This window comes from Lactuca saligna, chromosome 8 (assembly GCF_052625555.1).
Source record: "Lactuca saligna cultivar CGN05327 chromosome 8, ASM5262555v1, whole genome shotgun sequence".
In the NCBI taxonomy this organism is placed as follows: Eukaryota; Viridiplantae; Streptophyta; class Magnoliopsida; order Asterales; family Asteraceae; genus Lactuca; species Lactuca saligna.
In genome coordinates this window covers 120,607,626-120,625,303 of record NC_136424.1, presented here as the reverse complement: position 1 = coordinate 120,625,303, position 17,678 = coordinate 120,607,626, and positions in this window count along the sequence as shown.

The following is a 17,678-nucleotide window of genomic DNA, read 5'->3' as shown; positions in this document are numbered from 1 at the left end:
TACAATCTCACACCTTAATTGTTCGCTACAGTTAGGCCGACTGGCCTAAGGTGACAAATGTCATATCATTTCAATGCCTAAAGAACATCGCATCAGGCATATCCATCATATAGTATGGTTATAAGAACTCACATGGAGAAAACAACGATTATTTTATGTAGTAATATACTTATTATGAAATAGTAAAACAAGGTATTTACATCATATCTATTTTACATGCCAAATATATCTTCAGTTAGTTTTACTTATGAATAAAACTACATATCATAAAATTAATTATGGCAATTATACTTAAACCTTTTTGGTTTTGGAATGTTTAAAATCACAAATTGATATTATAGAAAATATAAGATTTTCCAGGATTCAATATCATTATTTTACAAGTGAACAGTTTATAGTTCGACTTTCCGAAAACAAAAACAACTGCTTATCGAAATCAATGTTTTATAGTAGAACGAATATAACTAAGAATACGTTTACAAAGGATTTAACACTTATTTACACATTGTATATTTTCAAATAGTTTTATTTGATTATTAACTATACATTCGGGTTTCAAGGCAACTGTGCTTTCAAAGGTTTTATTTAAATAATAAAGCCACTAGGTTATAACCCGTGGGCACCACAGATGAATAATTTAAAAATAATTTTAATTGAATTATAACTTAATTATTGAGAATTGATAATAAAAACTTTAATAAATAATAAATATATATTTTTTGTCAGAAATATCACAATGACATAATTATTGGCTGAAATTAGAAAATGATATTGATTTGAATATCCAATTGGCATTATATATATATATATATATATATATATATATATATATATATATATATGTGTGTGTGTGTGTATGTATGTTAGAAAATCATAATTTTATAGAATGCAATATAGATACAAATAACAACGGAAACTGAAATCTATATAAATAATAAATATATACAAATGTCTTATAATAAAACTTGTTTATACACAATATTGAATTTTTATTTGATAGTCTATCATTCTTATCGAAACACATATCAACAAACACAAGTTGAAGCTTTGTTGCTTATCTGGTTATCACTTTAAAGTGTTGATGGCAATTTTGACAAATTTACCCCAGTCCAACATAACATATTAAAGTGAACATGAAGCATGCACAAAAAAAGAATATATATATATATATATATATATATATATATATATATATATATATATATATTAATATTACGATACATATAACAATATGTACATAAACAGATCAGTGATATAAACTTTCAAGCATACAATTTTGGTTTCAACAAACGTTTACTTATGCATTTTCAAAAACATGCTGTGTATAGAGTTTATTTTGTTAGCTACCTGGAAATCACCAAACTTAATTATTTACCCAGTTATCCCCGTCATTGTATATATCAGCCACCTCTACTTGATTATACTTGACATGGTGTAAGTTTTCCAACTAACCGGTCCATATACAAAAGTTGTTGCTGAAAAGGAAAAAATTCATTAGTTATTTAATTTACTTTGTGATAGTAATATGTATGATGGCATAATAGTGTTGTCATATAAAAGATGATCTAATATAAAATCACCCAGAAAGTAAACAATTTAGTAAACTTGTCAATGACAAAATGAAGTGAACTTACAGGAATGTAAGAAGGTAAAATGCCATCTTTCAAAAGTCATTGATATTTGTGTAACCTTTTGAGGTGGGGCTTAAAGCCTTGGAGTTTGGACTTTTTCCCAAAAGTAAAGCTTATTTAACACCTGAATAAAACATATTCATTTAGACTTTTAATGTTTTTTTTTAATTTCCAGGTATCAAAAGGCAAGAAAGAAATAAACTTCGCCTGAATATTCTTTCATTAAGTTTATGTAATTATCATATAATAAAAAACGAAGGTAGAAGAGATATGTCACCGCGTAAAGTTGATTTGCTTTTCACAAAACAGAACATATACATGACCCGCAAAAAACGCACAAACCAGATAATGTTTTGTATACTCACACATGGAACCTACTTCATGCTTGATATCTCTGCTCAATAACACAAATGGTGAGATTTATGACAAAATAATATGAAACAAAAAGGGGTAAATCTATTTTCAAAAATCAACTATTAATCAATCACATAAATGACCCTCCTCAATAAAGATAAAAACAGATAATGTTTTGGATTAAAATAAATGTCATTGATACATTCAAAGGATTATTAATGAGCAAGGAGAAAACTCTTGATAGAAATTATGCCAAAAATGGAACTTGTTATATTGATATTGGAACATCCAAAACAAAAATTGTTTAGTGTACTTTGAAAATGATAATTAAGGATATTTTAGTCGATCGAATTATAACCAAAACCTCTATTAATTGAGTAAAAATATTGTAACTTTCTTACAAGGAGATGTAATTTATATGGATTTTAGCAATATTACAGACTCCACAAATTCAATTCATAATATTAACACATGATATAATTAGTATCTTTTACCATATCAACATTTCTTTTATGATGTCATTAACATTTGACCAGAGCATTTATGTTCGTGAAAAACCAATTAAACTCTCTTGTCTATGTTGATATAACTTTATTTTATCGATAAAGAAATACCCATTAAGAACACATGAGCATATAAAAAAAACTTGAAAACAATTTAACCTGGTCAACTATAGCCTTTTTATTATTCAAAACTCATTATAACAACAATGATGGCATCGAGCTTTTTTTTTATGCTAACATATAAATAAATGAAACACGAACCCTAAAAGTAATATTCAAATTAAAATGTTGGCATCCAAAATTTTTTACGCAAACAGAAATTACCTTCACATAATATGGAGATTGAGTAGAATAAAAATCAGCGACACTATGAAAATTATAAAATACAAAATTGCTTGAAGCCGTTTAGAAGCGAAACTGAGATACGTGTATGGAAGTTGCAATTTGTCAATGGAGGTTGCGATGTTGAAGCAGAGAAGTAGAAAAGTTCATAAGACATCAGATATAAACGAAGGGGGGACTTTTGAGAGATAGATGCCGAGACGAAGAAAATCCGGATTCAAAATTGAATCTGATAAGGAAAGGGGGGAAATATCAGGGATTTAAAATTGAATGTGTAACCAATCGATAGGTGATTTTGTTTCAATGAGAATCCTGTTTTGTAGGATGGCATTAAAGACTAAAGATTAACGATGAAGGAGGTGTATAGGCGGGAATTAGAGGAAAGGCTCTACCACAATATGACACGTGGCAATTTGGAGTTGTAGAAAAAGGCCATGTGGCATCTTAGAGAGGTTTTTATTAGGGATAGAGATATTACATTATATGTAAGTATTAAAGTTCGAGATCTACACATGAATTACACAATAAGTAAAACATTATATAGTTACTAATATAGTACAAATAGAAGTTGAGAAAAACATATAACGAGTATCCTTTTTATTAAAGTCTATGATTACTTAACGTATACATTATGATTATATATAATGAAGACCCGATAAACAGTGGAATATGTGATTCCTGCCTTTCTTCCGGTTCCTTGTTTGGTTGTGGGCTTAGGGCAGATTCACCCAATCGACTGTCTGTTCAATTTTTAGTATATATAATTTGCATACACTAAGTAATCATAGGAGGTAACTGGACGATTCATACTAAGTACATGAATCAGAATACCGAATCACAGGTTATAAACATAAGAACTTTATACTTTTTAGTCTCAAAGTACTAAGATTATGATTTGCTTACTAAGAAAATATTGGATGTTATGGAAGAACACATTAACGTTGTTATTAACAAAGAATATATCTTTCCCACCAAAATACTTATGAACTCACCAACTTAAATGTTGATACTCTCTTTTTAAACCACTTGCATTCTCAGGAAAGTTAGTAGCAGGTACCCTCACGGGTGTTATGAAAACGAAGCATAGTAGCATTATGCCTTATCTTTTGCTATAGTTTTAATGTAAATCAGTCAGTGTTTTGAAAATGATGTAAACTTTATATTATTAATACAATGATTGTTGTTACTTTGATTACTATTTTACAATTGTTATGATACTATACATGATGTCCTCTTCCCCCGAACATTTCCGTCTTTCCGGTTTGGGGGTGTGACAGACACCTTGTTGGTTGCGTGAACGTCGGTGTGACCACTCATGTGATCATCCCTGTTGAATGGTCTATACCTTCTTGACATGTGTCGGGAGTGATGATTGTGTCTTTGCTGGTTGCCATCTTGCCTCACCTGTTAGGTTGAGACTGGGCGACACACCGCTTCTTCCTTCCTGGCGTATGCATTAGCTATGGCTTTAATGTTAGGTTCCTTTCTCTCCTCCCCTTCAATTTGCCTCTAATACTTCTCCATACGGAACTTAAGTTTGTCCCTGGTTCTAGGAAGAGTTCCCTGCATTTTCTTTGATAGGGGTCCAGGAAGCAAGCCTTGCGCGAAGGTGCGTGTTACCAAGAACTCTTCGTGTCCTAGAACATTCAAAGTAGCCAACGTAAATCGATAATTATATTCATGGATAGACTCCCCTTCCTTCTGCTTGCATGCCATTACAGAGTTAGCGTCCCCCTTACCTCTCCTCAACTGCATGAAATTGTTGAGGAAAAGGTATTCCAACTGTTTGAAACTTGAGATACTGCTCAACCGTAGAGATTTAAACCATCAAAAAATGATATCCTCTACCCCGAATCGACGACCTTTTCGACCAACTGCAAGGATCAAGTTACTTTTGAAAGATTGACAAAAGATCTGGGTACCATCAACTACGAGTCCAGGAGGAAGATATCCCCAAGACAGCATTCAGAACTCGCTATGGTCACTACGAATTCATAGTAATGCCCTTCGGATTGACAAATGCACCCGTAGTGTTCATGGATCTAATAAACTGTGTATGCCGACCTGTTGTGATATGCTAGAGACGGTTGTATTGAGGTTTCTGATGGTTTTTGTGCAAATGCCTTCTCCTGATATCAAAGTACAAAATGGAAGGTAGATCATTAGACGACATCCGGGAGGGGCTCCCAGGATAAAGCTCCGACGATCTAGTCGGTGTATGTTTTATAAGAGAAAGTGTATTCACAGGAAAAAGAGTTTCGTCCCCACTTTGCGAGGAAGAAGGGTCCTTTTATACCTGGTTTGAGAGGCATGTGGGCCCCAACTGATTTTGTTGGACATTCCTTCTTGGGGCGTAACATGGCAGGCTCATACTGGAAGATCCTTCGTCACGCCCTTTTTGCTTCCTCTCCTCATTAACTAGAGGAGGATCTTTTAGTTATTACGGAGATCGTGGGTATCATCATACGAGCATGTGGGATGCTCTGAATGGTCCCATGCTCGTCAGGGTGTTATTCCTTGGTGAGGAGGTTATAGCGCTGCTATACACCATAATTGTCACGCCTATGTCTTTCGCACTAGCGAAGGTCCGACCTTGGCCTCAAACTTGGTCCGACTGAGTTCAGCTGAGGCCAAGCCCGGTACTAGTTTTGACTTCTCTTTTTGATGTTTCCTCTGAGGGATACGTTAATAGTACCCTACATAGACAAATTCATGATAGTATTCATTAATGACATACTAGTCTACTCATGAAGTAAGGAAGAACATAGTTAGCCCCTATGGAAAGTCTTGGAAACATTAAGGGCAAAGAAGTTGTATGGGAAGCTCTCGAAATGAGAATTATGTATTCGAAGAGTGGATTTTCTTAGGCCAAGTGGTCAGCAAGGAAAGGTACACATGGACCCTTCCAAATTCATGGCAATTGAAAAATGGGCAACACCAAGAACACCAATGGAAATCTGTCAATTATTAGGTCTAGCTGGCTACTTCCGAATGTTTATACAAAATGTTTCCAAGATCGTAAAGCCACTCACCACCTTGACTCAGAAAGTTGTAACCTTCAATCGGGAGGAGAAACAAGAAGATATTTTCCAAACGCTAAAGTGAACCCTATGCATCGCTCCAATCTTGTCACTTCCAGAAGGAACGAAAGATTTTGTGGTCTACTGTGATGTGTCCAAGCAAGGGCTAGGTTGTGTACTCATGAAATGGGGAAATGTCATTGCTTACACCTCGAGACAACTTAAAACTCATGAGGCCAACTATCCCACACATGACCTCGAACTGGGAGCATTATTATTCGCCCTGAAGATATGGAGGCACTACCTTTATGGTACAAAGTGCACAATCTTCACAGACCATAAGAGTCTCCAACACATCCTCAAACAAAAGGAGCTCAACATGAGGAAATGATGATGGGTAGAGCTACTAAATAACTACAAATGCGAGATTCACTATCATCCAGGCAAGGCCAACGTTGTAGCGGATGCCCTAAGTTGAAAAGAATACTCGGACCGCTGAGTAAAATCATTAACCATGACCATCCATTCACACCTGTCCACACAAATCAAAGAGGCTCAACTGGAAGTTTTGAAACCTGAGAATGTCGTAAGTGAAGCCTTGCAATGAATGGATAAGAACCTTGCAGTCAAGGACGACGGAGCTTATTACCTCATGAACCGAATCTGGACACCAAAATTTGGAGTGGACAGAGAGTTTGTCATGAACGAGGCTCACAAAACCAAATACTCTGTTAACCCCGATACAGACAACATGTACATGGACCTCATGAAACTTTATTGGTGGCTAAACATGAAGGCTGAAATTGCTACTTATGTGGGCAAGCGCCTGACTTGCGCCAAGGTCAAGATAGAATACCAGAATCCCTCGGGTTTGCTTCAGCAACTGAACATACCCGAGTGGAAGTGGGAGCGGATAACCATGGATTTTATAACCAAGTTGCCTAATACAACGGGTGGACTCGACACCATCTGGGTGATCGTTGATAGGTTAACCAAATCCGCACACTTACTACCAATAAAAGAGATCGACAAGATGGAGAAGCTAACAGGGACGCACATTAAAGAAATTGTACAACTCCATGGGCTGCCAATATCCATCATCTCTGATAGAGATAACAAATTTACTTCATGATTTTGGCAATCACTACAAAACTCCTTGGGGACCCAACTCAACATGAGTACAACTTATCACCCTCATACAGACGGGCAAAGCGAGAGAACTATTCAAACGCTGGAAGATATGTTGAGAGCTTGTGTAATAGACTTTAGTAAAGCCTGGGATACCCATTTACCACTCATCAAAATCTCATACAATAACAGCTATCACACTAGCATTAAAGTCGCGCCATTCAAAGCTCTCTATGGGCGCAAATGTAGAACACCGTTATGGGTGACACGTAACTAGCGAGAGGACAAGTGTATAATAGCACACTAACATGCCCTAAGATCATACAGGAAACTATGAAGAAGATTGTTTAGAACCAAGAACGATTAAAGGCATCTCAGGATTGGAAAAAGAGACATGCAGATAAGCGACGCAAACCCTTGGAATTGCAGGTTAGTGATCGCATTCTGTTAAATGTCTCACCCTGGAAGGGAATGATACATTTTGGAAAACATGGGAAACTGAATTCGAGTATATTGGGCCATTCGAGATCCTTGCTAGAATCGGCCCGATAGCTTATAAACTTCGACTACCACATGAACTCAGCAACGTACACCCCACCTTCCACGTGTCCAACTTGAAAAAGTGTTTATCCGATGAGACTCTTTTAATCCCACTTGATGAAATCGAGGTAAACGAAAGTCTACAATTCATAGAAGAACTTGTGGAACTCATGGATAGGGATGTTAAGAGGACGAAACAAAGCCTCAAACCCATTGTAAAGGTTCGTTGGAACGCTAAATGAGGGCATGAATTCACATAGGAATGAGAAGATCAAATGAAACAGAAGTATCCACATCTTTTCCCTGACTCATGAGTGCCCACTCAAGAACAAATTTCGGGACGAAATTCCCTCTAACGGGGGGATAATGTGACAATTGGCAGTTCTGGGTCAAATAAAGTCACCAAGTCAGAAAAAGTCCAACAATTCAACGAAGGTCAACTGATTTGGTCATAAATTTTCAGTTTACACTTTACTTTTAAAGTTTTTGTCCTAGGACCAAAATCACTAAGATTTCGGTTGGGTATTGAACCGTCAACATGGGATTTCGGTGGTTCTTAGACCAAAATCACCATAGGATCTCGGTGGCACCTGGACCGAAATCACCATGTGATTTTGGTGGACAAATGGTGTTTTCGGATGGAGCTTGGACCGAAATTCTCTTGGGATCTTGGTGGTACTAGGCCGAAATCATCATGTGATTTCGATGGTCTTGTGACGTGATTGGTGCATTTTTTTCAATGTGATATCTTACACAAATCAATGCAAACGTCACTTCACCCCACCCCACTCTCTTTTTCCCCATATTTAACTTCGGCCGAGAGCTCTTACAACACCCTTCACATTTTAAAATTTTCTCTATCTTCTCTACCATTTCTCTCAAGATCAAGTTCAACCTTCTAAGGATTTATTTTCCACGTTGGTTCCTAGAATTTTTGGTAAGTATTTCTTATTAATCTAGTGTTTCTACACACTTTCATGTTAGATTCATCTGATTTACACACATTATCATGTGTTAAAACTTATGGTGATAATACCATCTTCAAAGGGTTCTTCAACCTCCTTCAAGTGTTTTAGACTAGAAGATCTTCACCATCACCTCTCTATACAACCACAAACACACTCAAAGCAAGTTCATACCCCTACATTTTTCGAGACTTTTTCCATGCTTTAAAGGGGGGGGGGGGGATACAAGTAAAACACAAGAAAACTTACATAAAAACAAATGTTTAAATACATTTTCTTACTTTTTGCGAAAACGTGCTAAATACATGAAATAACTTTACTATCAAACTTCTGAACTTTTACATGCAAAGTTTTGATAAAAAACATAAAGCCGTGAAAAAGGAATACAAACACGCTATTATATATATATATATATATATATATATATATATTGGATACAAATTTAAATTACTATAATAAACTATGTAAGTATAGTTTATGAAACTTTATCACATTTGTAACCTGTTGAGCAAGGTGCATAATTATATAAAAAATACATATAATTATTTCATTCCACATTACTTTTATCATGTAAAAATGATAACATTACATACAAAGGTCTTTCATATCACCGAAACATTTTTATAAACTATAATAAGTATAGTTTATGGGGCATTTTCACTAGTTTACCCTCTCGGGAGAAAGAAATAATTGTTTAAAGGTATAATTATTTTACACTACGAAACTCCTATAGAAAGGAAATTTTTCCACTTACAAAAGATCTTTCCTTACACTATACATATACTTGTTGATACAAGGCTGTGAGACACTATCTTCACGTACTTACTAGAGTACCTACAAAAGTCTTATATTTTAACTGGAATCTCCTGTAAGAGAGTGTGATACTTGTGAATAACTACTGTTAGACCGACAGTTCTGGGGTGACAAATGTCATAACATTCCGACGCTTGAAGAGCATTGTGACATGCCCTCTATGTCATTTAGCACGATTATAATAACTCACATGGGGTATTAACAATATGTTTGGTTTATTGGGCTAACTTACCTTCAATCAGTTTTATAAAGTGATAAGACTACATTATACTATTTTCTAGTACAACACTACTTATCATTTTGGTCTTGGGATTAAGACCTAGAAGTTCATTTTACAAGAAAGTATTGGATTTTATTGGCCCAAAAGGACCCAAAGATCAATTAAGGCTTCCTATCTATAAACCAAGACCCAAAACCTTTGTATGGTTGGTCCTCAACCATCAAGTTACAATTTTTATGACTCTAACAACTCAAAAACATGAGGATCTTAAATCCTAGGCTCTTGGAGTAGCTCAAACTCCCAAAGAGCATCCATATGATCATAAGAAGCCCAAACAAGCCCTAATCTAGATCTTAAGCTATAAGATAGCAAGATAGAAACTTTATACCTTCTGAGGCTTGCAAATGAGCTGGAGAACCTGGATGCAAAAGCTCTTCCTTGGTCAATTAGGCTCCAAGATGATCACTCTCCCTCAAGAACACCAAAATACACTCAAAGATGGTCTTCCAAGCTTACACACTCACAATTAGGGTTAGGATTTCGAAAAGAGGCTTAGGGTACTGTAGAGGCTGACAGAATCAAGAGCCTTGGGTCTTAAGTTGTTTAAATAGTGCACATTTAGGGTTTTGAGTGCAGACGACGAACGCGCTACGTTCCTCCCTAGAACGCCCCGCGTTCGTCTTGGCCTCTGCATCATCTTCATGCACTGAACGTTGAGCGTTCAAGATATGAACGCCCTGCGTTCGAGCCTTTCCTCCAACAACCATCTAGCAATTAAGGTCCTAGGCTTGAAAAACTTCCATACTTCATTGATTCAAACTTATGCATGTCATACGAATCTTATAATTTCCGAGATGTTACAAGTACATTAATACTTCCATGTTATATTATTATTTTAATTAGAAGGTGATTCATGTTTCACGACAGTTAGTGTGTGTGTCTATATATATATATATATATATATATATATATATATATATATATATATATATATATATATTTTTGATGTTTACATATTTTAGTGTTTATTTGGTTTTTTTTCGTTTGTTGTTTCTATTTTGTGTGTGTATCTGGGGATAGTAGATGAGTGTAGTAGATCAATAAATATTATGTTATAAAAGTGAATATTAGGGAACATTTATGTAACTTAAAACAACAAAAGTTAAAGCAATTAAAACTTTTATGAGTCGGGTAACTTAAAACAACAAAATGTTAAACAAATCAAAAGTATATAACTTTTGAATAAACAAACAAATTATAAGGACTATTTATGTAACTTATGGTAAAACTTCTAGAATCAACGTAACTCTTGGCATAGAACGAAAATAGTAAAAGCCAAATAAAATGTTTTTGCCAAATTATGAGGTATAAAGATAAGACACTGTTCATAAGGGAAAATGACTTATAAGGGTAGTAAGTATGTTTCAAATTTGTTCAAAAAATATCATTCAAGTTTAAGATGTTAAAAAACACCATCCAAATAAGATGTCTATACAAAAAATACCAATGAACTATACTTATTGTTCAAATGTCACCTTAACCTTATCGGCTCTTTCAAGTTAGTAGATGAGTCGACATATTTTTGTTGAGCTAGCATATTTAGGTGGTAAGTTGACAAATCTACCCAACAAATGAAAAACCCACCTTGATAAGTCAATTTAGGTCACAAGCTCATAACTGATGCATACGGCTCTTGTTGGTCGACTTCTTCAACTTTCATGGATTCTCCATTGTTGAACTCCAACTCAAGCTCATACTTTTCTTCTACTACTCTACTCTCTCTATCTCCGTGAGTTAGACTCATTTGTTGAAGTTATGTTTCTTGTTGGAGATTTTGACGTTTTCCCCCATGGGTCAGGTTTCATGTGATTTTTGTTGATTATGTTATGGACACTTTCATTGGTTTTTCCCATTCTTTTATTGTGAAATACATTGAGATAACAGTGAAATCATTATCTATTACAACAAACAAAACCAAAATTGACTTATGCTAAAAAAATGACCAATTTACCATTGAGAAGTAAAGCTTGACAATAATACCCCTGGAATGACATTAATACAACAAATGCCTTAAACGAAAAACAAAACCAATGAAAAAATAAACAATTTACCCTTGAGAAGTAAAGCTTAACAATAATACCCCTTGAATGACATTAACACATTATATGCATTAAACTACAAACAAAACCAACACAAAAATCACCATTTCCCTTGAGAAGTAAAGCTTAACAATAATACTTGTGGAATGACATTAATAAAACATATGCATTAAATTACAGATGGTGAATTACCATTGCCTATTACAACAGACAAAATCAAAACTCACTTATGCAAAAAATGACCAATTTACCCTTAAGCTACCAGTAGATATATCATATATGGTTGTGAAAGTCGGATGCCAATGAAATTCTATTGAAAGACTTTTAAGATACCAGTAAAATACAAGTGATTGATAGTGAAGCTCTATTTGAATGAGATGGAAGTAAGTTGCTATATTGGTGTTTTGTTTATATTTTATCACAGATGATTGCATATGATTTATTGCTTGTTTTTTTATGTATTATATCAATGTACTTTCATTGCTCGTGAGAATAAAATTTTCATGTCTGATGTCAAGGGTATAATATCAATGTTAAAGTCAAGGGATAAAACTATCTAGGTCAAAACTGTGAAGGGACAAAACTAAAAGTACATTGCCTTAATTTGTCACAATGCATTAATATGTCAGAAGTGTAATGCCTCAACATATGTATTTTTGTATATTACCACCGATTATACTAATGAGATTTAGATATAATGAGCATTTGGCATGTTCTTGGTTGTTGACGTTTAATAACACCAAAGCCAAAACATTTTTTTGAATAAAAGTCGGTCCTTTTTTTTCCAAAATATCATTTTATTACATATTTATATCATACAAGTATTTTTCCAGTTTACCTTATTCCCTTTTTTTCAGTTTTCATTCTTCTACAGCTTTTGTTTATTTATAACACTTGTCGAATTATGAAAGCATGAAAATGTTATAGATTTCTCTCAAATCCATCGACACACCAAACATACAATTCCCACAAAAATACCAAAACTATTGTTGTAACACCGTAAATTTTCAAATAAATTTTTTGTTTTAAATTCACATAAATCTCATTATCACATTCACAAATTTCCCAAAATATCAAATTATCAAAAACACATATTCATAATTGTTTGAATAAAATTCAGGATCCTCAAAACATAACTCCATCTCGTGTGTACAATCAAGCCGACACCTTCCCGCGATCTTGAAAAGTACATGAAACACATATCACACAACACGGTAAGCACGAAGCTTAGTGAGTTCTCCAAAATACCACATACACAAATAATATGTCTCTCATGGCTATAGCTAGGTATGGACCCTCCAGTCATGCATCTCGGTGAGGACCCTCCGGTCTCACGGCTCGGTGTAGACCCTCCGGTCATGTGTCTCAATGAGGACCCTCCGGTCTCATAGCTCGGGTTAGACCCTCCGGTCATGTATCTCAGTGAGGACCCTCCGATCTCACAGCTCGGGTTGGATCCTCCGATTCGATCTCAAAATGCACAAAATAATATAGCATATATCACAAAGATAAAATACATAATATCACAATACTCAATATAAGTACATAAGACCCTCCAGTCACACAAAGATTACCACTCTAGGTAAGAATAGCGAGAAGAGTCACTTTGCAGAGTAAGCAATGTATCCCACACTCGAGTTGCTGGTCTAATCTCCGCCCCTCCATGGCCTCCAAAATCTCCAATTGACCAAAACCCCAAAGTTAACAGTCAAAATTGACCCAGCTCTAAAAGTCAACAGAGGTCAACACTCAAGTCAACAGTCCATGTTGACTCAACTCGCCGAGTACAACTCATGAACTAGTCGAGTCCTCAGAACTCAGTAAATCGTGAAAACCCGAGTCTACTCGCCGAGTTACTAGCCAACTCGTTGGGTCCATGCAACATCTAAAAGATCAGGAAAACCCTACCTACTTGTCGAGTTGTCTCATCAACTCGTCGAGTCCATTCTGAATCCAAAGACGGGTAAAACTCTCTCAACTCGTCGAGTCGACTCACCAACTCATCGCGTCTCTTCAGTCCATTTCATCATTCAAGCGATTTTAGACATAATTAAGGTCTCATACTCTGGATCTAGCCTCCTAAGGTTGAATCATCACGTAAGGCTACAAGCTTTACGTTCATGTATGGCATATAGGGCTCAAAATGTCAAAACAAGCTCCATGAAGGTCTTTATGCTTGAAGAATTGCCCAAAGCTTGATAAAACTTGAATCTTTAGGCTCATAGGGACTCATATAGCTCAGATATATAGTCTCAACTTGCATGACCAGTTCAACAACTCCAAACCAAAAGATGTATGGGATAAAGCCCAAAAACTCTCTAGAAAGAGATCTAACAAAATAGTGACCAAGGTGGTGACTTTGTACCTGTAGATGGTTGCTAAAATAGTGTAGGTGTTGGGTCCAAGGTCTCCTTCTTGTTCCAAGCCTCTTGCTCCTCAAGCTTCTTTAAAGATCCCACCAATATACACTCTCTTAGCCTCTCCTTCTCTCATAAGTGACTCTAGCTCGTTTCGGGTTTCTTTTAATTTGTCTAAATGAACAGGGGGCGGAAATGAGGGCTTAAGGGCCTTTAAATAGGGTACAAGCCCTAGAATAGGGTTTTCTCAATACATACTTAACTCGTCGAGTCCAGCCCTTCGACTCGCCGAGTAGGCTTCATAACTCGTGTGGCCAGTTCAGCCCCTACACGACGAGGCGGGACCAACCAACTCGTCGAGTAGGTCCTCCAAAGTGCATTATAACTCTTAAATTTCTCATCCAGGATTCAGGGTGTTACAATTGTTTGCATAGAACCCCCTAAATTTATGCTTAAATCCTTAAATTATGTGAAACTCCCCTCAAACGTAACATCAAAGATTAGACAAATAATTTGTTCTTTCCACTCTATGTGATTGCATTTTCCATAGCTTTTCATATATCTTCGGTCGAATTTGTAAACTTTTTAGTCAACTCTTCAACCTGAAAACATGAACAAAAATCAACCAATATAACCATAATTACTGTAAATTTCATTTTTTTAAATAGTGAATGAATTTATTTAGTGTTACTTCTTTTTCCAATCGTTTCGCATCGTTGATTTTTTTAGGAAGGGATTTCTTTATCGAGTCAAAAGCCTTTAAAACAAATATTATCATTTTCTTTAATATATCAGACACACGAGGATACATTGTAGTAACCAAGATACAACATTTTCCTATACCTGTTGGTGAGCTCTTCTAGTTATTTATTTGGCATCTTTCGGGAGACTTTACTACCACTTTGCAGACAACCATGAGTAAAGTATAAACATTCATGCTATATAAACTACTAAATCGATTTTTAATGAAGAATCAATGACATTTATACCCTTGACTACAGACTTTGGGTTCACCATCTGACTTAGGGTTCAAACCCAGTAATAAATAATCAATGACATTTATACCCTTGACCACAGACAAATACAAGAGTCTACAGGGGCAATTTAGTCAAAATTCCTATAGAAACCACAAACATGGTCATAGATCGATTTGAGTAGAGAATCAGAAAGGTTGATCGATCAAACCCTAGAGAGTTTCCGTTGCTTTTGTGCTTCACTCCATCCTTAAGTCAATTATGTATTGATAATTTCCCTTAATCCACGTAAGAATGCCATGTCATCTTTTTTTTTTTCCTCAATTATGTTTACAGGTAAAAATTTCCCTTTTACCTATAGATGCTGGTTATTAGTGGATGTGATTGGAACAAAACATAAAGTTTGTTTGTCTTTTTTGTACAAAGCGATTAAATAGATATGTTTTTTTTAACATAAAAATTTTGAATGATGTTTTTTGAACGTTTTTAAAACATACTTACCCTTATAAATCATTTTCGATGCTTATAAGTAGCACATTGTATTATATATTATATTTATATGATATATACTTCTAACTTTTTAAAAGTTTATTTAACTAAATAAATAACCCTTGAAAAAGCTATTATCAACTTGTTGATGCTCTTACAAAAACATATGTGAAGTGAGATCACAAATGTTCGAGAAGCGATACATAAGATCCACATTGGGAAATGGAAATAGTAATATAATATCATAGATAATCATAAAAGTTTATAGTAAAAAAGGATTTGTGATACAAGTTCCAAGCTAGGAAAAAATTAAAATTTAAGGTCGATCACATTTTTCTCCTTACATTTTCCCCCACTTAATAATACCTACAACTGATGTATACTACTCCACTACATGAAAAAACCTAAATCACACCATTCAATATATATACATCTATGTAGGTTGTTGGGTACCTTATAAAATTGGACATTTGGAATCCAACTCATAAATATATTTTTTTGGTAAAGGTTTGAACATGTCAAGTTGATAGAAAATGGATGTTTAGGAATATTGTCACCGTCTTTCATGGCTTCATTCTTTAAAGCAAACCCATGTTTGCCTTTCACTCGGAGCAACCACCCGTTACCAACTTTTATTTTGACTTTATCAAGATTAATAATATAACTAAATAAACAATAATTTGAATCAATCATATCACATCATTACAATCAGAATCAAAGATTTAAATTTTGTTTTTTTAGTTACAAAAATTATCTAGCTCCCAATTTAATATGTAATTTAACATAACTATTTGATTTAAAAAAATATATCAATATGGAATTATGATGTGAACAAAAGTCACCACCAATAATTATATTACATTTGATAACGAAGTAACATGTAAAAAATCTTATTAACCAATAAATAATTGTTAAATTTTAATTTGAACTAATAGTTTTAATAGACACAAAAAGAAAATAACGACTTTTTGAACATTTGGGGATTTTTTTAACAATGAAAATAATACCTTGATTTTTTTAGCATTTCCTTAACCTTTTCTTTATAAAACAGTATGATAGATATGTTACCATACTACCAAGTTATACTTGCTCGTACATACATAAATTAATAAAAAAAATAGCAAACCTTTAAAGGTTGAATTTGTTAGTATTATACCATCTTAAAAAAAGATATAACTTCCGCAATGTGCTGTAATAACATGATATTATGGGTTGTAGATAACGTTACACAATGTGGAAAACGTACTTTATTATTCATCCTAAAAGTACAAAGGTGTTGGGGTCTTTTTCGATCATTAATTGTTGCAAATTGCAATGCTTATAAATTAAAATGTAAAAAAGGATGATGCAAAAAGACGTGCATGTCATTTATGAAGTACCATAACCAACGTTCTACACTCTTTTGTATCACATTTATGTATTTGTTAGATATTGGCTACTCGTCTAACAAAAGTCAAATATGTATGTTTATTTTGAATTGACCAACATTCATGTTTAATTTCCCTATTTTTTTCAATACAAAATGTCCTACACTCGTGTTTCGTCTCTCATTATTTCGAATTTTTATAATGCATGATTAGCTTGGTTTGATGTTTTTTTTTATAGTTAATTAATTGGCATTATTTTTTGTTTTAAATCCAATATCGTATTTTTCTAATTTTGTTCAATATTACATTTTTATATTTTCATTAAATGTCACCAAAAAAACACAACATTTTACTTTTTTTTCTACTTGCATTTTCCATTTTTAGGTTATAAAGACACTATGTGTAATTTTTTTAATATATTTTTGACGATTTTGATTTTACATTCTCCAACTCAACATGACAAACCGAGTGACCCATGAGAGTGAATGGCCTTGAAAAATTATGATGTTCGATTTAAAATAAAAAATAATTCAATGTCGAAATAAAATAAAAATATATTATATTTTATGTCATTTGCCCTTAATTAATATATTAAATATATATTTATAACTAGAAAACAAATATAATCACATTCATACAAGTTTTTTATAACAAAATAGATCATTATTTTTTAGTCTTCCAAAAATAATCATTACTATTTGATTCAAAATTAGGTCTTCATATACTTTTTAGACTTTTTTTTATACCTTTTTGTTGGAAAAATATGTCTCACGACACTTTACTTTCACATTATACAAATCTTTCTTTGCCGTGCAAATGGTGTTTAAAAATCTAATAAGAAAAAAAAATTATGAAATCGATAAAAAAAAAAAAAAA